A 23,528-nucleotide genomic window follows, 5' to 3' on the forward strand; every position below is an offset into this window, starting at 1 on the left:
TTATTAATTGTTTCAACTAGTTTTTCAGTTGATTCTCAAGGATTTTCTGAGTATACCATCACATCATCTGCAAAGAGTGATAGTTTTGTTTCCTCATTGCTTATTCTAATTCCTTCAATTTCTTTTTCTTCTCTTATTGCTGTAGCTAGCATTTCTAATACAATATTGAATAATAGTGTGATAATGGGTATCTTTGCTTCACCCCTGATCTTATTGGGAAGGGTTCTAGTTTATCTCCATTACAGATAATGCTTGCTGATGGTTTTAGATAAACACTACTCATTATTTTAAGGAAAGCTCCATTTATTCCTATGCTTTCTGGTGTTTTTTTTTAAATAGGAATGAATGTTATATTTTATCAAAAATTTTTCTGTATCTGTTGAGGTAATCATATGATTTTTGTTGTTTTTTTTATTGCTATGGTCAATTATATTGATAGTTCTCCTAATATTAAACTAGTCCTGCCTTCCTGGCATAAATCTCACCTAGTCATAACATATGATCTTGGTGACATATTGCTGTTATTTTCTTGCTAGTATTTATTTAAAATTTTTGCATCAATATTCATTAGGTAAGTTGGTCTATAGTTTTCTTTCTCTGGTTTAGGTATTAGCACCAAATTTGTGTTATGAAAGGACTATGCTATATATATATATATTTTTAAAGCAATCGGGGTTAAGTAACTTGCTCAAGGTTACACGGCCAGTTATTTCTGGGTGTGGTGCTGAGTGTCTGAGCCCGGGATTTGATCCAGGTCATCCCAACACTGGAGCCGGTGCTCTTACTCGCTGAGCCACCTGGCCGCCCCTTATGCTATATTTTAAACAGAGAAACAGAACAATAGTCTGTGTGTAGTTCTGAATTTCAGCTTCCTTACTTGGGAGCCCTGGAAAATCAAGTGTAGGTTGATTGGAAGGAGTATAGAGAAGTGGAAGGATCTTTAAATAGCTTTCTGGGTCTACATAAGAAGAATAAGGTTCATTAAAATGCATTCATCCCCTCAGTTTGCTTATTGTTTCTGAACTGGCATATCCATACATACTGTACAATTATTTAAAACCACTAAAAAATTCAACTTATCTTGAATCCAACTCATTTCTACCAAATTGGATAAATTTCAATCTACTTTAATTGTTAAATTTCAAAGCTCCAATATTAAAGATTGTGTAAATCTGTCTCCCTAGCTTGTTCCTATCTCCAGTCTTCAATTTTCTTCCCTTTTCTCTTTTAAAGATTATATGTTTTCCTTAATAGTCATATTTCACACTTTCTGACAATTCTTTTATAGTGTCACTCATGACACAACAGATGGGCAGCCCAGATCCTACATTGGTAATCTCACAATATTAAAAGAAGTAGAGGGAGGCCTCTACTTCATTGGGTAGACACTTTTTGGACAAGAATTGTTTAAGAACTTATGTAATATGTTGGCAGAGATACAAACTTGAGAAAAGATACAACCTTTGCCCTCAAGTAGTTTTCCTTCTGGTATGGTAATAAGACATATCCATAGATTAAATATAATACATAATGATACATTATAGATGCAAAGCAAAATGCTACATGAAGTTTGAGGTAGAGGTTTGAAATAATAAATCCATCAAAATATCAGTCATTCCAAAATGATAAATGCTTCACAAAATGCTACTTAGATGTTGAATATATAACAATGATATGAATAACAAAATAATATGAATAATTATTTGTATTTTGTATAATACTGGCTGTCCCCCATGCCTAGAATGTACTTGCTATTCACATCCATCTCCTGCAATTCATGCTTTCTTTTGTTGTTGTTCATCCTTTCTTCCTGAAGAGGACTATGACATCAGGAAGATAATGCCATGACTTGCAAGTGAATTGGGTTTAAGTTGGGGAGAGCTGTGCAAAGTCACCAGCCTATTTCCTCCAGAGCCATCTGGGTCTAGTGGCAAGATCAGGACAACTAGAAATGGTCCTCTGGTTTCTTTTCAGTCTCAGCCTAAGGTCTTCCTGTTCATATCCCCCTCCTCCCCAATAGTTAATGGCTTCCCATACCCCATCAGGTAACTTTGTGTCTACTCAGATGTTTTGTCCATACCTGCATTTTTACACATTATATCCGTCATTGGAATGTAAGTTCCTTGAGGGCAGAGACTGTTTTAGTTTGGTCTTTGTATCCCTAGTACCTAGCAAAGCAGACTAGCCTCTCAATTGCTCAAGTGGGCTAGCTCCTTGTAGGACACAGGCAACTGATTGAACTGCTGAACTTGATCAAGTAGGTTGCTCCTAAGGGTTAGCTCCTCATAGGCTTAACTTTCTGCTGCTACTGGCCCAAGTTGGTTTCTGCTACCGACTTTGGTGGCTGAGAGAACCTTGATGGCTTTTCTGAACTTATCAACTCAAAAACAGGGTGTGCTAGAGAGTTACATTTTCAATGTAAGCAATTATATCTCTCAAATTGATATAAATCAGAGCTCAATTTATTGTTTTGTTGACTGTCTAGATTTTAGAAAACGTTAATAATAAAGTGTTAAAAATAAACTTAAAAGTGTATACATACATCTTCCCCAAAAAACATTTACCAGTTATACTTCACCCTCCTCATCTTCCAAGTTTTAACTTGGTTTATTCTATTTTCAGACATGAATTCATCTAAGATCAGGAAAAAATACATACAAAAGAAATAGGCACCATGCACCGAAGGATACATGGTGGTTGGATGGGAAGATGTCAGCTGCTGTCGCTGCTTCAACCTGCTGGGTGTTCACAGCAGTTCTCTTTACTCAGAGATTGAAAGGGAAGAGAGAACAAGAGGTTATTTTCTCAAACTTTTCCTATGCACATTTGATAACTAGGTGGCATGGTATTATCTGGAGTCAGAAAGACCTGATTTCAAATGTGAACACAGATACTTACTAGCAATGTGACTCTGGGCAAGTAACTTAACATCTGTTATCCTCAGTTTCCTCAATTGCAAAATGGGGATTATAACAACATTGAGTGAAGATCGAATAAAATAATATTTGTAAAATGCCTGGCACAGTGTCTAGTACATAGTAGGTACTTAATAAAATACTTATTCCCTATTTCAACCTCCATTTCATCATCCTTCCAATTGTCTTTTTGTGACAAGGATTCCTAGGTCATTCATGGCTAGAGGTGGACTCTTTGAAGTTCCTGGTATTGAACTGAAATCAGACAAGGAATATAATCTTGCATGCACTGTATAACTCACCTTTAAGGGCAAATTTAAAATCTTTGCATGCTCTAAGGACTGGGTCCTCCCATTACATATGTACATTTATATTTGTATTGTACAAAAATTGTGTCTTCCCAGTAGAATGTATACTCACTAAGAGCAGGTACTGTCATATCCATATATCCCACACCCAAGCTCAGAGCCTACCCGACACTTATATACATTATCCTGTAGGAGCTTAATCAATGTTTGTTAAATTGACTGCTCCCAGAACTCCAGTGGTTCCTAATGACTCAATAAACTCCTGTGGTTTCTGGGAGAAAATACCAAACATCACTGTTAAGCATTTAAAACCCTTCACCCCCTGACCCCAATTTACATTTCCAGGCTTAGTATATGATACCCCTTCATGGTCTTTATTTTTAAATTCCTTGAGAGCAGGGACTATTTTTTTTTTTTTTTGCCTTCCTTTGTATCTTTAGCACAGTACCTGGAACATAGTAGGAACACAATAAATGATTGTGGACACATGTATGCAGAGGTAAAATCCCACCTTCTGCAAGACACCCTTACCTGCCCTTTTTAATGTCGGAGCCTTGCCTCTGAGATTATTATTACTATGTACATACTTATCTTGTTTGTATATAATTGTTTGAGTGCTGCCTCCCCCTCCCTCCCCGCCTACCACCACCACCACCAGACCGTAAGATCTTTGAAAGCAAGGACTGTCTTTTTTTTTTGCTTTCTTTGTACCCCTCACATAGGAGGTACTTAATACTGGTGGACTTGATACGAACACATTCTCTCCTCATCATATAATAAGCTTGATAAATGCTTGTTGATTGACTTGAATTGACATAAAGCTAGCGGCACCATCAATTCTAAAGCTCGGTACAATGCAAAGTAAGCAGAACCAGGGGCTACCTAGGGGCAACTTGGAAATAACTAAAAAAAGATTGATAAGGAAGTAACACCCTGAAATGGAAGAAAAGTCCAAAACTTTCAGCAAAGCCCTCGACTGGTGGAACAATTTGGAGGTCAGAAAGTTTCATCTTCCCTCTTTTGGAAAGGTTAATCACGGTCCTCTGCCCTCGCAGGGAACACAGGGTCCATCCCCCATCTCCATGGCTTTCTTCTCCCCCTTACCTGGAATGCTCTCTCCCTTTCACCTTCCTTCAAAACTCAGCTCAAGTCCTACCTTCTGTAGAACAGAGGCCTTTCTTGGGAGGTTCCCCTGGTGGGGGTCTGCTGATAAATGTTTTAACAACCAGCTCTCCGGGGGAGAGGAGTTTAAAAAAAGCACACAGGACACACCTTGGTTTAAGCAGCATCATTAACATTTTCTCCATTACTTTCTTAAGTTTAGACAAAACGAAACAAAGCGAAACAAAAAATCAAGTCCTAATCAGCAACTGAAAATGTAATGCTTTCTCCGCACACCACGGCCCCTGTGGACCCTTCTCCCGAGGGTGGTCCCGCCCGGCCCCGTGCTTCCCCACCCTTTCCCACCCCACTATTCCACCGCTGGCTCTGTTCCCGTCATTCCCGTCGCAGGTGCTCCCTCCACAGGTGCGGGCGTCTGGGCTGCAGCTCTTCTCCGCACCCGACAGCGGGCGCCGCTGTTGCAGCTCGCGGAGGGCCCCGGGAACAATTCTTGGAGAGTTAAGGCAGCTACTTCTGCTGCTTCCTCCTTAGCAGCGGCGGCAGCGGCAGCGGACTGCCTGCTTCCCGTGGCCAGCTCCAGCCTTCAGCACCCGGCTTCCACCACTGAGTGGAGCGGGGAAGGGAGAGAGAGGAGGAGGAGGCGCGGGCGTCCGGCGGGGGCGGAGGCGTAGGCGCACTATCCCTCTGCCTTCTGGGGGGGCTGCCGGAAAGCATTGACCTGCACCCGAGGAAAGGGAGCTAGGAGCCGAGGAGAGCGAAACAAAGCAAGGGCTTGGAGCACCCAGTTGCGCCCCAGTGCTATGAGGACCATGTCAGCCGGAGCTTTTCCCTCTTGGCTTTTCCTCTGAGGGATGTCCTGGACTCCAACCGCGTCCAAGGAAACTAAGGAGAGGAGTAAAGAAATCTGGGGAAGAGCCCGAAAACAAGCCTGCGCTTGTCTCCAAGGAAAAGAAGCTGCTTTTGCTTTCTCCTTTTTTTTTTGTTGTTGTTGCCATGAACCAGGCTCGAGCTGGTCCCCGAGGAGAATAACATTTTTTTCTTTTAAAGCAGAAGGGAAAATAAAAGACAATTCTTTGGTTGCTAAGGTAATTGTAGTTGGGACCAAAAAAAAAAAAAATGTGCAAGAAACATGTGGGGGAAAGGTGCTTAAAAACTGCGTTCCCTCTCTCCCCACCCGCTCATGCTTATCTGTGTATGGGCATATGTATGTTATGAATAAGTGTTCAAAGATTTGCCTGCGCCTAGTTTGGAAATGCATGCAAACCATATGTATGCCAAGAGGAAGCATGTGTGATGTGGCTAGGCTGGCTTGCATGTCTGTCCTGTGTGGATCTCCCTATATATACATAGATGTATGTGTGTATATACATGCACACACACTCATTTACATATGTACATATAATAGTAATACATTCGCTTTATATATATTTAGATATCTATATGTAGAGAGAATTATCTATATACTATAGACGAGAGAGAGAGAAAGAATGAATGTTTTACCTTAAATGTTGAGCGAAAACACTTTCTATTATCATTTTCACTCTTTTAAACGTGAGGTTAAATTGTAGAAACTTGTAATAAGAAACAGGTCTCATTAAATCCCCCCTCCCTCCCCATGGTAGGTCTTTTTTCCTCTGGGGTTTGGACAAAGCAAAGGGAGTCTTTTCCCACGCGGAGGAAGGTGCAGACTAAAGTGTCTGTGGAGGTATATTTGTTTGGAAACTGCCAGGAGGTAAAAACCCCAAATCATCCTGCCTTTTGCAACAATGACATTGAAACCAGTTGCGTTTAAACATCTACCTTTACTGTTTCTGTCAGGCTGTACAGAAAGTGGCCCTGTGAGACTAAGAAAGTGACCCAGAAAATGTAATTTTGCTCAGAATGAAAAGCTGCAGTATCTTGCGTTTAATTGAGTAGGACAGGGGAAGAAGTTTGTCTGGAGGACCATGGAGTGGCATTTCCCAAACAATATAAGCAAAGTGTTGAGATGTTGTTGTTGTTGAATATCTTTGCTGGAAAGTCCTAGAGTCTGGGAACTAGTTTACCAGGTAGTTTTATAAACCAGTAGGTTTTTATAAATAAAAATTCAGAGGCCTTTAATAAATAAAATTTAAGAAATAAGCAGAACCAGGTAAACCACGACGTTGAAAACTATTTCCCTCCCTCTATCCACAGTGTTGTCATGGGCAGGGGGTGAAGAGAATAAGAATCAGAATTTGAAAATGACATGATTTAGAAACTGTTGTATAGGTCTCTGGAGTGCCTGCTGCACTCGAAGGAATGAGCAGTAGTGAAAAAAAAAAAGCTTATGTGGTAATAACAATGCTCTGAACTTTGTATTTACATTGGTGGTTGGTGTTTTTTTTTTTTAAAGCAATGTTCATATAATTTCTGTACAGATACCATTTCATGAGTCTTCCAAGGCTGATAGATTAAACTCTTGGGAGCTCTAGAGAGCAAAGTTGTGAATATGACTAGAATGAGAAAATTTGAAGCTATGATCTTAGTTTTAATGTATGGAACAAATCCCCAAACAACTTTTCAAAGGAAGGCAGGTGATGACTAGGACTACTAAGATAAGGAGGAAAAAGGCATCTTCACATGTATGGTAGTTGGTTTTTTTTTTTTCGTTAAGGAGCACCCAATTATGCTTTCTTACTATACACTGGTCATTTCCGCAAAGAGAATACAGGTTTTTTGTCCATTTGAGGTTGAGAATAAGATTAAAACAAACATTGGTTATCAGAACATACATGCTTGGAGGACACAACTTGCCTGCAGAACAGATCATCTATCATCAGTAATGTTGAGGAGTTGATGGGATGTTAGTGTCATACCAAATTGCAGCATAAACAACATAGCCTCAGAAACCTATTGGTAGAAAAAAAAAATGATGTGTGTGGACCCTTGCTGAATACTTCACGTTTTGCTGTCTATAAATTCTAGGCATTTCAGTCATTGTAATGTGTTTTATTAGAGGACTATCGTGGTGTTTTTTTCTTTTTTAAAAATAGTACAGAATTTGTTACATGGTGTATCATTATCTGCATTATCTCCTTTAAGAAACTCCATTACATCCCTGGAATTGTCAGGAAAATACTGCTGGTTTTACTTTGAAGTGACAAATTGTCATATCAAATGAAAAAATTACAAGGCTTTTTTTTTTTAAGTAGAAATCTTTCTGAATGGACTGCCTTTTTTCCCTTTGTCTGGATAAACTGTCTTATAAAAGAAACATTAAAATGAGGCATATGTTTCATGGAAGAGAAAAAAGTCTCAGAATAAGAATTGGCTAAAGTGACATCCTATAATTTTGGATGTCTTATTCCCCAGGGACAAACTTTCATGTCAAAATGGGATAATTCATTTTAAGAATCTTTCTGCTTTTCTTCTGCTTCTGTGTTTTTGTCACCTACGCTCACAATTTTCTCCTAGAAATTTCTGAAAAATTTGGTTGGGATAAAGATAAAACATCAAAAGATATGAATTGGGAACTTTGTGTCATGTACTTATCTTTAATCCAAAGGATAAATAGGGATAGAAAGGAAGTAAAGTAATGCTCTCAGGTTTGCAGTATGAGATTAGATTTTTCTTCTTAGGTACCCAGTCATATTTTCTTTGTTTGGGACAATTATGAACCTAGGAAAGGGTTTGGCGCTCATCCTTCTTGGCATTAATGGATACATTATTATTATATATCTGCCATTATTATGAGATGACATTTTTGTAATTATAGTAGGCATGACGCTTCTTATGCTATAGGAATGGGAAGACTGCATATAACTTCCAACATGAGTTGTGATGTAGACATTGAATTGTTTATGGGGTGAAATGTTCCCAGTCTATGAAGTTTCGGAACCTTGTTACCAGAACTAAGAAACAGTGTAGTCTCATGATAGATTTGAAATCTGAAGATGTAGATTTGGGTCCCAACTCAGCCATTTAGCCAGTGTGATTCTGAATAAATCACTTAACCTCTCTAAACCACATTTTTTAAGTTCTCAGTAAAAAAAAGGGGATAAGTAATACTTTTACCACACACTTCACAGGATTGTTGTGAGGAAAGAGCTTTGTAGAATGCAAAAAAAAAATCACATGAAGGTGATCTCTTACTATTATAAAGTATGTCAAAGGATTTAGAAATGAAAGGAACTTTAGAGATAATCCAGCCTAACCACATTTACAGAGAAGGAAAGTGACATAGAGAAGCTGTGACTTGTTCAAGGTCAAAGAGTTGACAAGTGTTAGAGCTAGGATGCAAATCCAAGTCTCCCAACTCCCAATGCCCTGCTCTTTCCTTGATATCTTGTGAAAATACTACTGGCCGATGAGCTTTGGTGAGACAGAATTTTATGTTCAGTAGTAGAGTTTATTTGCAGGGAGAATAAAGATTTCTCATCTGTTACAAAACAAAGTTCTCTATCAGGTTTAGGGTTGATAGGGGATTTCCCCATGAAGTTGTTTTCTTAAAGGTGTAACATATAATAGAAGGAGAATTAGAATGAAAGTCAGAAGAGCTTGAGGAAATTCCTGTCTCTAATACCTACTAGCCAAGTAATCTTTTTTTGGAGACTTATTTCCCTCCTTTATACTTTGAAGGTGATGGATGACATCATCTTTAACATCTTCCTCTATATCTGAATTCTGTGGTCCTATATGTATTTATGAGTAGGGAAAAAAATCTTATTCATTCCTTTAGAGTACTTTAAATACTATTGAGAAGGGTTTTTTCCCTCTGAAAATATTTTCCCTGGATTTTAATAGCTTACATTTATTGCTTTGCTGTTATGAAACACTATATAGTTATGATCTTGTTTGATCCTTATAACTGCCTCTTTGATTGAGACTGACTTATGACCCCTGCTACTCAGATGAGAAAACAGCCTCCAGAAAGGGAAATGACTTGCTCAAGGTCACACAGCTGGTGAATGATGAGGATGGGAGAGAAACCTTGATCTTCTAAATTCCTAATTTAATGCTCTTTGTGCCAAATTAGCCTGTTGGAAGGTTGCTCTGGAAATCAGGGTAATCAATCAATAGTCTTGTTTCTCTTAGTTTTGTACTATACAAATGTGATTAGATTTAAATTGTCTTTCTCATGCTGAATGGCAGCGGTGAGGCTGATTGAATTAATAGAATTTTGGCATTTTTTTCTAAAGCAAGTGCTTGAAGGCTGTTCTTTCATTTAACTCCCTAGGTTTAATGTTTGCTGTAAATGACTACTTCACCTATTTTTTCTTTTCTTGCAGTCTCAAGAAATTGTTTCATAGTTGCTTATTACTGATCTAAGATATATATGTTGGATAATTATTTATCTTTATTTCACTAAAGCAAGGAGAAAAGACACTGAACTGGGGGACAGAAGGGAATCTAGTTCTTTTGGCTCCAAACTCATCTCAGCTTTGCCACTTTAACACTAGTTGTGTGTGTATGGGAAAGTTATTCCACCTATCTGAGCCTCATTGTCTTAAGCCATAAAATGGAGATGATCACATTTGGATAATCTGCCTTACTTGGTGATTGTGTTAGCTACTTTGGAGATTGTAAAGAGCAATATAAATGTGAATTGATATTAATTATCATCTCACAATGAGTTACCCTTAGTGTAGAAAGTAGTGGTCAAGGCATGGCATCTTAAATGGTAGTTGTCTAAATCAACAGTTTATTGTTGTTTAGTCATTTCAGTGATATCCAACTCTTCAGGAGCTCATTTTGGGGTGACAAAGATAGTGGAGTGGTTTTTCATTTCATTCTCCAGTTCATTTTACAGATGAGGAAACCGAGGCAAACAGGGCTAAGTGACTTGCCCAGGGTCACACAGCTAGTGAGTGTCTGAGGCAGGACTTGAACTCAGGAAGATGAGTCTTCTTAATTCCAAACCCAGTGTTCTATCTACTGAAGAGTCACTAACAATGGCAGTAGTCAGTAAAATTCCTAAATATAACTAGATTAAATTGGGGCTTCTTCCTTAGAAATCTTCTAATCTACAGGGGAAACAAAAATGTATTATAATGTCTCATATTTGCAGCAGTTATTTGTGGAGAAAGTATGGGCTTATCTTATTTTCTCTTTGGAACTGATTCTGAATGTTTTCTACTTGTAGAAATTGAGTAGGAATATAACTGCCTTAGTCTGAAAGTGAGTGAAATTTCTACAAGGAAAACCACAAATACTAGAATTAATGATTTATTCTTTATTGAAAATAGGGGTATGACTTGGGAGATTTTTAACTGGCATATTAAGGTGGGGATTCTGATGGTAAATCAACATTTAAGCCCCGTTCCTCTATCTGGACAACTCATGCAAGGCTTTGTTTTTGTCGTTGTTCATTTGTTTCAATTTTGTCTGACTTTTTATGACTCCATTTGGGGTTTTCTTGGCAGAGATACTGGAGTGGTTTGCCATTTTCTTCTTCAACTCATTTTACAGAAAAGGAACTGAGGCAAACGGTGAAATGACTTGACCAGGGTCACATAGCTAGTAACTGTCTGAGATCAGATTTGAATTCAGGAAGATTCGTCTTCCTGACTCCAGGCCTAGCACTCTATCCACTGTGCCACCTAGCTACCCCCTACGAAGTTACTGTAGCTTATTTAGTAAGCACTTAATAGGAATTTTCTCTATTTAAGGCATGAGAAAATAACCAGGAATCACTTGTGCTGGCACACTTTCCTCTTTAATTTGGAGACAAGGTAATATAACAGGTTTTCTTGTAAACCTTTCTCTGAAGGGAAGAGATTTCTTAGATTCCGTCTATAAGATTATCTATCTATAAGATTGCATTTATTAAATGCCTATTATATACCAGTGGCAGCTAGATGGCCCAGTGGGTAAAAAGCTTGGGCCTGGAAAATCTGGCCTCAGACACTCACTAGCTATGAGACCCTGGAGAAGTCACTTCACCCTGTTTGCCTCTATTTCCTCATCTGTAAAATGAGCTGAAGAAGGAAATGGCAAACCACTCCATTATCTCTGCCAAGAAAACTCCAAACGGGGTCACAAAGAGTTGCACATAGGGGAAACAACAACAAATATGCCAAGTACTGTGCTAAGAGCTTAGAAAGATAAAAGACAGTTCTTATCCTAAAGGAACTTACAGTCCAACGTGGAGGAGAAGGGTTGGCAAAAGTTCACCTATCAACGTTTCCTCTACCCATCTCAGTTATGCAATTCCTAAATTCTGGCTGGGGTAAGGTTAGAGATGGTAAGGGAGAAGGTGAGGATTATGACTGGAGGATTATGCAGGATATAACCTTATATCTATATTTGTAGATTGTTAGAACTGGAAGGTAACCTTTGAGCTTATCTCTTCCATTTCTCACATTTTATAGATAAGGAAACTGAGGCCAGAGAGGTGAGTCGATATGCTGCAAATTTCACATGTGGTAGAACATCTATCTTTTCTTTTGGCAGGTAGACCCATTTTAACCACAGGATAAATGTTTTTAAACTTCTGAGTGAGACTAATATCTTGGTTCTAAGTGTGTATTCAATGAGCAGGGCTCCAACTACCCTCAGGAGGAAATCAGTCGGCCCTTCAGGACCTCCTAACACTCTTGGTTGTTGAGTGAATGACTCATATTTTACTTCTTTCTTAAGGTGCTGGAAAGCACCTACAGAGTCATCTCCAGTCATCCTGATCTGTATCTTGCCACTGGATTCAGATGGCTCTGGAGGAGAAAATGAGGCTGTGACCTTACACAGCCCTTCCTCATTTAAATTCAACTCAAGTGCAAGTCATGGCATCATCTTCCTGATATCAGGTCCTTTTTAAGAATGAAGGACACACAACAGAAAGGACCTAAAGTGTTGCAATGTATAAAAATATAGCATGAAGCTACATTTTTACATTTTATTTTTGCCAGTATTAAGTACAAAGTAGGCATAGTTGGTCAATTAAAAACAAAACAAATGCCTGTTGTTTTTTTTTCTGGTATTGTTGAAGGGAAGTTACCTTAGAGGTTGGGGCGGGGATGGATGGGAAGGAAGAGCAATATGATTTGTATCAATAACTTGCCTGGGAGAAAAAGCAGTAGGTGTCCACCCAAATTCATGATGCCATCTTTTGTGTTCAGTCTTACTCAAATAGACATTTTCTTGGCCATAGGTCCTAATAGGAGCCCAAGGCACAATGAAACTGTAATCTTCAGTATGCACAGAGATATGTATCAATGTTGTCATCCCTCTCCAAGTGCCATATGGAAAATCACCTTGTGGTTAGAAAAGAAACATGGGGAGCAGAACCTTTGTTCTTGCCTCAGAGTCCAAGAAACGAGAAACATCTCCAACTCTGTGTCATTTGCCACATCCAAATCTTGGTAAAACAAACAAAAAAAAACTGTTGAGTATAATGCAGACAGCAGCATAAAGAGGAAAATATAGATTGTGCCTAAATAAAGGTTGTTTTTTTTTCCCTTTAGAGCCAAGGAGTGATGACTTGCTACAGGGGCACTTAGACAAAGTAATGGGGAAATCAGATGCACCTTTGGCATGTGAAGACTTGGTATTGGCTCTGCAAGCAAGGGAGAATTGCTGATTAGCAGAGACAATTGAAGAGTCTCAAAGAGACATAGGGGCAATAACTCCCCCTTGGGGTGGTATTAGTGACTTGTGATTTAAACTGTTTGTTTTTTGTGTTATATCAGAGTCACACCAAAGGGCTGAGAAATTCATATAACTAAAGGCTGGGAAGTCTGTGCCTTAAAAATAATTCAGTGTTCTGAGGTAGTCCTGAGTAGATCCAGAGTGGAAGAAAAAATGGCTTCATGATTTGAGGAACTCCTTAGTCTTAGACATCTTTTTTTTTTTCATTTTTACTGGTTTTGGAACCATGATTTTATAAGTTTGTTTTTGTGTTTGTTTGCTTTGTTTGTAATTCTATTTTTGCTGTAAAAGATATCTTTCTATCTACCTATCTATACCATACAAAAACAATTTTAGAGAACTTTAGACAACTTAAAGAATTAGCTATTTTGCAGTATATATTGCATATATACATATACCCACATAGCTATATATACACACGTGCGTATATATGTGTATATATGTATACACCTGCAGCTATACATACATTATGTGTATGTATATGTATACATATATATGTGTGTGTGTGTGTGTGTCTGTATGTATCTATGTATCTCTCTATAGCTAGGGGCAGTCAGGTGGCATAGTGGATAGAGTTCCAGGCATGAAATCAGGAAGACTCATCTTCCTGAATTAAAATTTGGCGTCAGACACTTAATAACTATGTGGCCCTGGGCAAGTCACTTAACCCTGTTTGTCTCAGTTTCCTCATCTGTAAAATGAGCTGGAGAAGGAAATAACAAACCACTCCAGAAAACCCAAATGAAATCATGAAGAGTCATTCATGATTAAAAACAATTGAACAACAAAAATATGTAGCTAGAGGGTTCAGTGGATAGAGTGTTGGTCCTTGAGTCAGGAAGACTGAAAGGAACAAGTATATATATATATATATATATATATATATATATATATATATACAGATGTAGTATGATATAATGAACAAAGCCTTAGAGTTAGGAAGACTTGAGTTCAGGTTCTGTTTTTGACATTCTACTTGCTATGGGACCATGGGCATGTCACAACTCTCTGTGCTCTCTAAGAACATGTCATAGATGGGTTTCCCCATCTGCATCACTGGAAGGAGTTTCTACTCCCAGAGTTCCTTATACCTGTGAAATCACCAATTTTTACCTGTCCCTCTGCCTAATCTTAGCCCTATCCCTATCCCAAGTATACTACTACTTTCTGAGTAGGTTTGTTTTATACTCTTCAGCTATTTCTTCATCTACTTCTGATCTACCCATCACTACTTCAGAATGCCCCAAATTCTAAGGTACTGAATTCCCAGTCATTAATTCCAAGCATTTCTCAGCCTTTTCCCATAGTATTAATCAAAGGAAGCAAAGCTAAAAAAAAAACCAGGTTTCAGAATATGAGAAATTCATTCTACCAGAAAAGACTCTCAAGCTTACCTCCTCACATGGCTTCAGTACAGAGAAATTTGAAATCCTTTTCATGTTATCTAAGTATAGCATGATTAAATGTGGTAAATGTGGTCCCTGCTTGGCCATGGCTTTCTCCTGATCTGCTTAAATTTCTTGAAACAGGAGGATTTTTTGAGGCCTCTTCACTTGATGGGTGGAAGCAGTTGAGACTGGAAAGACAGAGTGTGGTAAGATTTGTTTGCTTTCTTTAGGTCTTGTGATAATCATTTTATAGTTTTTTCCTTTTGCTTTGATTTGGATGCTACACTTTAAACACTCAATTTTAGTCTATGATTTTGAAAGGAATAGTAGTTAGTCCATAGGTGTTTGAGTCTCTACCACTGAGTGAACAGGGCTTTATTCTAGGATTCTGGCATTTGAGCAATTGGACACATTCGTTCCTTAGTGTCTCTGACGTCTCCCAAGTTTTGCCTTATGGTCCTGTGGAATTTGGGATCTAACCCCCCCTTGCTTCCACCTTGTTTTATTCTGTGGTGTCTTTCTCCTGGTTCACTCTTTAGATCCAGAACTCTTTGGGGGATGGGTCATCCCCTTCCAATGTAGATTGTGCCCATTGTAGAACTGTCTTCTGCTAGTCTTCCTTACTCTCATCTTACAGTAGTCAAACTAATTATTGTGGGAGACACATATGACACAATCCCTGCTATCAAGAACCTTAGAGGCTAGTTAGCGAAGCTGAACTAAGACACGTGAAAATTAAAGTAATGATGTAAGAAAATTAAATAAAACAACAGTACAGGAGAAGTCAGAAGGCATCTTATTCTTAATTGGTTCTTTGAAAACACAATGTTATGTGAAATGAGGCTGTAGAAGGCAGTTCCAAAGCCTGGGGACTGAAGAAATGGAATTGATACTGAGCATAGCATATTGGGAAGGGTACAGGAAGCCATATGGTGAGTTGTGATGAATGGAGACTGGTGGGGATGTCCAGGAGTGCACAGCTGGTCAAGAGTAGGGAGGGCATGAATAGCACTGAAATTGTCAGAGAACTAAGCTGGGCTAATCCGCCTAATGACATTATACTGGTGTGTAGGATACTAAATGACATTATTTCAGGCAACCTTATGGTGGTGCATGCCTACATATAATTGTGAAATGAGTGGCATAGACAATATGCTATAAATTTGAAGAAGGGAGAGATCCCTGTGGACTCAAATGGTCTGAGAAGACTTCACAGAAGTAACACTTGAGCTGGGCCATAAAGAATAGGTATTTGTTAAGTGCCTACTATGTGCTAGGCTGGTGCTAAATGCTGGTTATGCAAAGAAAGGAGATGGGGTGTTTGTGGAATAATCATCACTGCTCTTAATCTTGCAGGGGTGAGGAGCCTGCAGTCTCAAGTCAGGGCAAAAGCACCAATTGGAGAGATGGAGTGTCATGTGCAAAGAATAGCAAATAGTTGGATCACAGAGTGTGTAGAGGGGAGCAAAGTGTAAGAAAATTGGAAAGGAGGAAAGGGGCCAGGTTGTGAAATGCTGTTAATGCCATAAGACTTGATAGGTGATCCTGGAGGTAATAGGAAGTCAATGAACTTTACTGAATAGGAGCAGTGATATATGGTCAAATCTGTGCTTTAGGAAAATCACTGCCAACCTCAGAAACTTAACACACAAAAAACTAGCCATGTGACCTTGGGCAAGTCATTTAACCCCAATTGCCTTCAAAAAAAAAAAAGAAAGGAAAATCACTGTCAGCTGAGTGAAGATGGATCAAAGTGGGGAGAGAATTGAGGGTTTTTTTTTTTTGCAATAGGCACTTAATAAATCTTAATTTGAGCTGAAATAACTTTTAAAAACATCTTCAAGTATATTTTTTCCTCTTCAGTGCCCAGTCCACAAATGCTACTGTGTTGAAGTTTTCAAACAAACCAGGAAGAATTTTTAGTCTCTGTATACTGTAGAGCACAATTTCATATGTAAAAATTGATTCAGCACCAAATCAATTCAGGTGAAAATAGAAAATATAAATTCAGAAAAAAATAGATTTATTGATTTATATATTTTATCGTTGTTTCATTCTTGTCTGACTCTTTGTAACCACATTTGGGGTTTTCTCAGCAAAGATAGAGGATTGGTTTGCCATTTCCTTTTCCAGCTCATTTTGCATAAGAGGAAACAGAGGCAAACAGGGTTAAATGACTTGCTCAGGCTCATAGAACTGGTGAGTATCTGAGGCCACATTTGAACTCAGATCTTCTTGACTCCAGGCAAGGTTTTCTATCTCCTCTACAGCACATCTAGCTGCCGTGATTTACATGAGAGAAGGGTGTCCATGTATGTGTATATACACATATATCAATATATATGAATGTATTATATACATTCACATATATATAGTGCACAGTATACTTATATATGTATGTAAGTAATAGACATGCACACATATATGGGTACCCTCCTCTCATATGTGAGATTACCAGAATAATAAGCCCAAGCTTAAGGAACTCAGCGTGTCCACAACCTCTCAAAACTATAGCTTATGAGGCCACCATTAATATTTGCTTTTTCTCCAGTCAGTCAGAAGATATAAGCAAAACTACTTAATGAAATAGAGTAAGAAAAGTCCTAATAAAACACTTCCTCCCATAAGTCTGGGTGTACATACTCCTGGTATAGACAGGGCTCACACATTCGGGGTATTTATGTAGGGAACAAATATGGCCAGTATGCATTCCTTGATGCTGCAGAACCACTTAATTCTCTTGGTGATGCTATTATCCTGTTCTCATTCTGAACTTGATCCCTACAGAGCATGGCATCTTCAGTGGAAAAGGCAGCTCTCCAATGGGCTTGTGGAGGCTACTGGACGTGGTAGCCTCTACTGGGCATCTGCTGGCCACAGATGATAAAATTATAGATATAAAATATATTATATATACTTATATAGATATAAAATGTATGTAAATATAAAAGCTTAAAGGATTTCAGGGGCCACCTAGTCCAGCCTTTCTAAGTGAGAAAGCTGAGATTGAAAAACTCTTTCAAACTCTAAGTGGCTTACTCAGAGGTGGGGTTTAAATCCATGCCCTTTGATTCCACCAGGAGGTATAGTCAAGGCTTCATTTCATCAAGGCTATCTTGCAGGCCCTCTCAGCTCCAGTCTGGTGAGGCTATTAAAAGCTAGAACCTCTTGGAGAGCAAGCTGGCAACTTTTTAGGCAGTCCCCATGGCCAGCCAACCAAAGCCAGGCTGGATGTACCCAGGGTTAGATTTCCTCCCTCTTTTTTTCTGCCTCTGGGCAGAGATTTTCGAGACCTTTGTTAGAGGTAGCTAGGTTCAGACATTCCAAGGTCCTCTTTAGTTTAGCATGAGAATGAATTTAATCCAGAAAAAAAGGAAGCTGAAAAAGCAAAGTCATTTTTCTTCCCCTGTGCAGCCCATGTATCAACCTTTATTAAGTACATGTATCAGCAGAAATTGGTGTTTTTTAATGGTGAAACATCTTAAAAGTTTTTATTTGGGGGGCATATCAAGCCAGCATATTCCTCAGATGTCAGGATTTGAACCAAAGATCTTTCTACCTTGACCACTAGAAAGCTTGGTGAGAGATCCTACTAAGTAAAACTTTGCTGAGAGCTTTTTACGTGGGTAGTGGAGTTTGGATAGTGGAAAAAAAATGTGTCAATTTTGAAAACAAACTATTTTCATCATCAAGGGTAATAAGTAGAGCCACTATATTTTAACATTAACATTGAAGTCCTGGACATGCTTAGAGAAGGTAGAAATGAGATTAAAGAGATAATAAAAGCATTAGGATCAGGCCAAGTGTACATAGAGAAGATCCATGCTGGAGGCAGTATAATTGTGAAGGCATTAGGGAGTTGATTAGATAGATATCTAAATAAGGTGAAGATACCAAGGATATTGGGAAAAATTTCTTTTAGACCTTATTAATATAAAAAATGTTCTTGAGGGAACTTCAATAACTGTTGACCTATATTTCTCCTTTTCCATCTATATACAATTTTTATGAGAATCATCTCTGCTGTATTGAGGACATCCTCAATGAGGGAATGGGTAGGGAATAGGCAAAGTTCCACAAGCAATAGTCCATAGTAAACCACATCTTTGGTATCACACAACTGAAAGCTATAAATAACATAAGATCCCACTGTCCTTGTTTGTTGGTTTTTGAGAAAGTTTTGTTTAGTATAGCAAAACACTGCCATAAAGGCTGCCTTCCATGCATCAAGATCATTGAAGATTGCCTGTAGACTATACCAAAGGGAACTTTGCTTCTGATTATGTCAGGCAAGGCATTTTTGTGCTTATCAAAGATGTTTGCCACTGGGAGGGGAGATTCAACACATAGTCCTAGCTAAAGAGGGATGCCTTGTGGATTGTGAGGTTTCCAAATGTTCCTGTGTTTTTGGATGACATCATACTGCTTGTATCAAGCCTTGAAGTATTGTAGAATCTCTTTGATGATATCTGTTACCATCCAAGAAGGTTCTGCTAACTACTCACACTGCATCAAACAAGTGGATGAAAAATGTCTATTGCAGGGGTGGCCAGGTGGTGTAGTGAGTAAGAGCACCGGCCCCAGAGTCGGGAGACCAGGGTTCGAATCCAGGCTCAGATACTTAGTACCACACCCAGAAATAACTGGCCGTGTAGCCTTGAGCAAGTTACTTAACCCCAATTGCTTTAAAAAAAAAAAAGAAAAATGTCTATTGCTAGACTCATGATAAGCAGTTAGACAGACAATCTATAGCAGAGGTGGGGAACCTGCAGCCTTGAGGCCACATGTTGCCCTCTGGGTCCTCAAGTGTGGCCCTTTGACTGAATCCAAACTTCATGGAACAAATCCTCTTAATAAAAGGCTTTGTTTTTTGAAACTTGGACTCAGGCAAAGGATGGCACCCAATGATTTAAAAAGTCACAGGTTTGCCATCCCTGATAGTATAGAGCTTATTTATTTGTATGCTGTCAATGTGTGGAACAGGCAGTACAAATGGATGTTAGGCAGAGAATTAAACAAAGGAGGACAGCAAGCTGAATTGCCTTCTAATTGCCATGCTTCACCTATCTAGGTGCCTGTAATCCACCTTGCTATTATTCTACTTCTCATAACCTAAAACGATACCTTTGGACAAGGCCTCCATAAAAAAGGTAAAGCTAGGTGGTGCAGCAGATAAAGTGCAGGGCCTGGAGTCAGGAAGACCTGAGTTCAAAGCTAGCCTCAGACACTAGCTGTGCGACCCTGGGCAAGTCACTTAACCTTGTTTGCCTCAGTTTCCTCATTTGTAAAATGAGTTGGAGAAGGAAATGACAAACCACTCCAGTATTTTTTAACAAGAAAACCCCAAAAAAGTCACAAAGAGTCAGACATGGCTGAAAGTGCCTAACCAACAGCCATTTCTTAGGGGAAGTATATCCATTCTGCTTTGGAACATTTATTCTGGACCTCCCTTCCTTGATTGGTGAGTGAATACAAATTCAACCAGTCGGCTCCATCTAGGAGACTCCAGGCTACCAGACCTGACTATCCCTATCTTCCCATCTTCCCCAACCATCTTGTCATCCATCCTGCTTCCTTGTACATATCTCCTATTCCTTTTTTTTTGTTTTGTTTTTGCTTTTTTGGGGGGGAGGGTAATTGGGGTTAAGTGACTTGCCCAAGGTCACACAGCTAATTTTTATGTTAAGTGTCTGAGGCCAGATTTGAACTCAGGTCCTCGTGATTCCAGGGCTGGTGTTCTATTCACTGCTCCACCTAGCAGCCCCTATATCTCCTATTCCTAACCCTTTTATTCCCCTTTTTTTCAAACTGAGTTTGATAATCAGATCTATACTATCATATTGTCATTGTTCCTGGAAAGGTCATTGCCAATTAAATGCCCTAATGCTCTGCTCATTTTAAAGGTACCAAGGTGGTACAGTGGATAGAGCCCTGGGCCTAGAGTCAGGAGACTTGAGTTCAAATCTAACCTCAGGAACTTGTTACTTGTTACTGACTCTAAGCAAGTTACTCTTACTTCTTTTTGTCTCAGTTTCCCCAATTGTAAAATGGCAATAATAATAGTACCAACCTCTCAGGATCCTCAGGTGAGGATCAAATGAGATAATTTTTGTTAAGTCCTTAGCACAGTGCCTGCCAAAGAGTAGGAGCTATAAAAGTGCTTATATTTCTTCCCTCACCATTCCTTTGATTTTCCAGAACAAAACACTCATTGTGACTGCCACTCCCTTATAAGTAACATCTCTGTCCATTGGAATATATACTTCTTCAGGGCAAGGACTGGCATATTTTGCCTCAGTTTCCTCATCTATAAAATGAACTGGAGAAGGAATTGGTAAACTACTTCATTGTCTTTGCCAAAAAAATCCCAAATTGTATCATGAAGAATCAAACATGGCTGAAAATGATTAAACAACAATGACCTGTGACTGGAGGCATAGACTTTTTATAACAGTTGCAGGTAAAAAGAGTAACAATGATTACAGATCTTAGCACCATTAAGTAATGTCTCAGTGGAGATTAGGAAAAATGACTGTGATATTAAGGATTGACCAACCAAGTCAGGAGAATCTGATGCTATTTAATAAGGGTTGAAAGTAGGAGCCACCTGAAGCATAGAAAGAGAAAATTCCAGAAATCCAAGGTGGGTTAGTTTACAGCAAGGTATGAGAACAATTCTGAATCTCAACATAGAATCTGCTGAAAGCAAATCCCATAAGCCTCCCCTAGCTAAATTCTACTGGTAGCTAGTCTACCACAAAGAAGATACTCTTTCTCATTTAGAAGAACATGCCATTTGCAGACGTAGAAGTAAGGCTGATTGATTTCAGGTCATTGCTAGACTGCATCGCATTGAATAAGTTACTTCGTGTCATTTACTCCCAGCCCTCTATATATGAAACGGGGATGATGATGATGCATAATTGTTTATGGAACATTTAGAATTCAGCGAATGCAGCAAAGGTATATTTAAATGCCTACTGTGTTCAAGATGCTGTAGGGTACAAAGTTCAGTAATTAATTGTCCTTGTCCTCACAGATGTTGTAGAAACTTATAATTGCGGTGAAAACGAGAACATAAGAATCCATTTACATGTATAGTGTTCTCAGAGATTTCAAAGATCATCTCCAATCAATGGGGATGAGAGAGTGTCATATGATACCTATGCTGGACTTCAAAGTGCAGAGAGGATTGAAAGATCTGGGAGTCTGTAGTGTTACTGAACAGGAGAAGCTTGTTCCTTTTGTTTTAGCCAATTTATTTAGAGGACTGACACTTTCAGTTTATGGATTATCTAAGCAGCTAGGTGGTATGGCAAATAGAGTGCTGGATCTGAAGTTAGGAAACCTGAGTTCAAATCTAGCCTGAGACACTAACTGTGTGACTCTGGGCTAGCTACTTAACCTACCGCCTCAGTCTGTAAGATGAAGGTGACAATAATACCCACCTCCTAGGATTATTTCAAGGATCAAACAAGATAGCACACTTAAAGCATTTTTTAAACCTTCAATCATGTAATGATTGACTATATATATTCTATCGACATATATCTAATATATAATGCTATCATCATTACCTCCATCATTTTTGCTGTTTCTCCTCTAAGGTCCCTTCCAACTATATAGCTGTAATCCCGTGATCCTCATTCCTTACATGGAAGAAATAATAGCACCCACTTGGTAGATGCCATTATTGTTATTCCCATTTTACAGATGAAGAAACTGAACCTCAGAGGACTTAAATGACTTGTCCAGAATCAATCAGCTAGTAAATTTATGATGTGGTATTTGAACTCTGAAGATCTAGGGGATTTTATCAGAGGGAAAGCTGGCCACTGGCTGTGACCACCACATGGCTGCAGCTCATTCTCAGGATTCTAGAGGTAATCTTTGCTACCCCTCAAGAGCTGAGGGAGACGCTCCTGCTACTTGCCTGAGAAGCTCTTGACCTATCTGCCCATTTTGCTTCACTTTTATACAAAATCAGTTATAAACTAATTACAACACCAAAAAAGCATTTTAAAATAAAAAACGGAACAAAAAAGAGGATTGATGATGAAACCTGCAATCTATACAACTTACTTTTAAAAATAAAAATATAATAATAAAAGTCAGTCTTCATGTTCAAAACTATCCTGTTTGTGTGTTTCTGCATTCCCTTTTATACACCTTTAAACACTTTAAAATGTCTTGATGAATATTCTCTTTTTTTTTTAATTTGGCAACCATACCCCAATCATCAACTTCACTTAAAAATAGGTTAAAAAATTCCTTTTAGCAAGTAAGCATAGTTCAGCAAAACAAGTCCATGCATTGGTCATATCTAAAAATGTACATCTCCTTTCCCACTCTGAGTCTGTCACTTTTTTTTGAGGGGGAAGGTAAGTCAATTGGGGTTCAGTGACTTGCCCAAGGTCACACAGCTAGTAAGTATTAAGTGTCTGAGGTGAGATTTGAACTCAGGTCCTCCTGACTCCAGGTTCTGTGCTCTATTCACTGAGCCCCCACCTGCTCCTAGTCTGTCATTTCTTTGTCAGAAGATGGGTAAGATGTTTTGTCACAAGGCCTCTGTAGATGTGGTTGATTATGTAGAGCATAAAGGAGCAAGACAGAAGATCTCCGAGAATAAATTTGGAAGTGGATTTTATTACCGCAGGAATGCTGGGGTCACATACCCAGATCGGACAGTGAGTTGGCATGGACAATATGCTGGTTTTTAAAGAGATTTCAATAGTCAGGTTACGTAAGCTGAAACCATAATCAGTGATTGGTCAGTTTATATTTGAATTTTCCCATGCCCACGAAGTTATTTCCTAGGCTGAAGGACAGGGAACCAAGAATGGTCGGAGATGGGGACTATCTGGTAGGTGGGGGGGGGGGGGGGGGGCAGGGGATGGGGAAGAATGGAGCAGGGATTTTATACTAGGATGAAATTCCTGCTCACAGATCAATTAGGTGAGGGAAGGGTGGAGCTGTGCTCAACATTCCCTACTTTTCTTTGTAGGCATATAAAACCTTTGACATGGCTGGGGCCATATCATTCAGGTTATCCAATTCCATTCCTAAAGGATGGTAGCGGGGTCCCTGACAACATTTTTTTTTTTCATTTTTCAAATGCTTTATTAACTTCTGATTTACATCACTCATTTCTGCCATATTTTGAGCTACAAATTTTCTCCCTGTTTTTCCCC

General features: G+C 38.9%; 1 protein-coding gene across 1 annotated transcript in view; it reads left to right on the forward strand.

The window, feature by feature from the left end:
- Positions 1-4,716: 4,716 nt before the first annotated feature.
- RGS6 (regulator of G protein signaling 6) overlaps positions 4,717-23,528 on the forward strand; it is a 714,417-nt gene continuing 695,605 nt past the window's right edge. Inside the window, 1 exon segment of the mRNA XM_069092090.1 lies at positions 4,717-5,430. The gene's annotated coding sequence lies outside the window, so the exon portion shown is untranslated.

Source organism: Petaurus breviceps, unplaced genomic scaffold (assembly GCF_028583685.1).
Source record: "Petaurus breviceps papuanus isolate PSGF00001 unplaced genomic scaffold, PetGlider_PUasm1.0 189, whole genome shotgun sequence".
Classification (NCBI taxonomy): domain Eukaryota; kingdom Metazoa; phylum Chordata; class Mammalia; order Diprotodontia; family Petauridae; genus Petaurus; species Petaurus breviceps.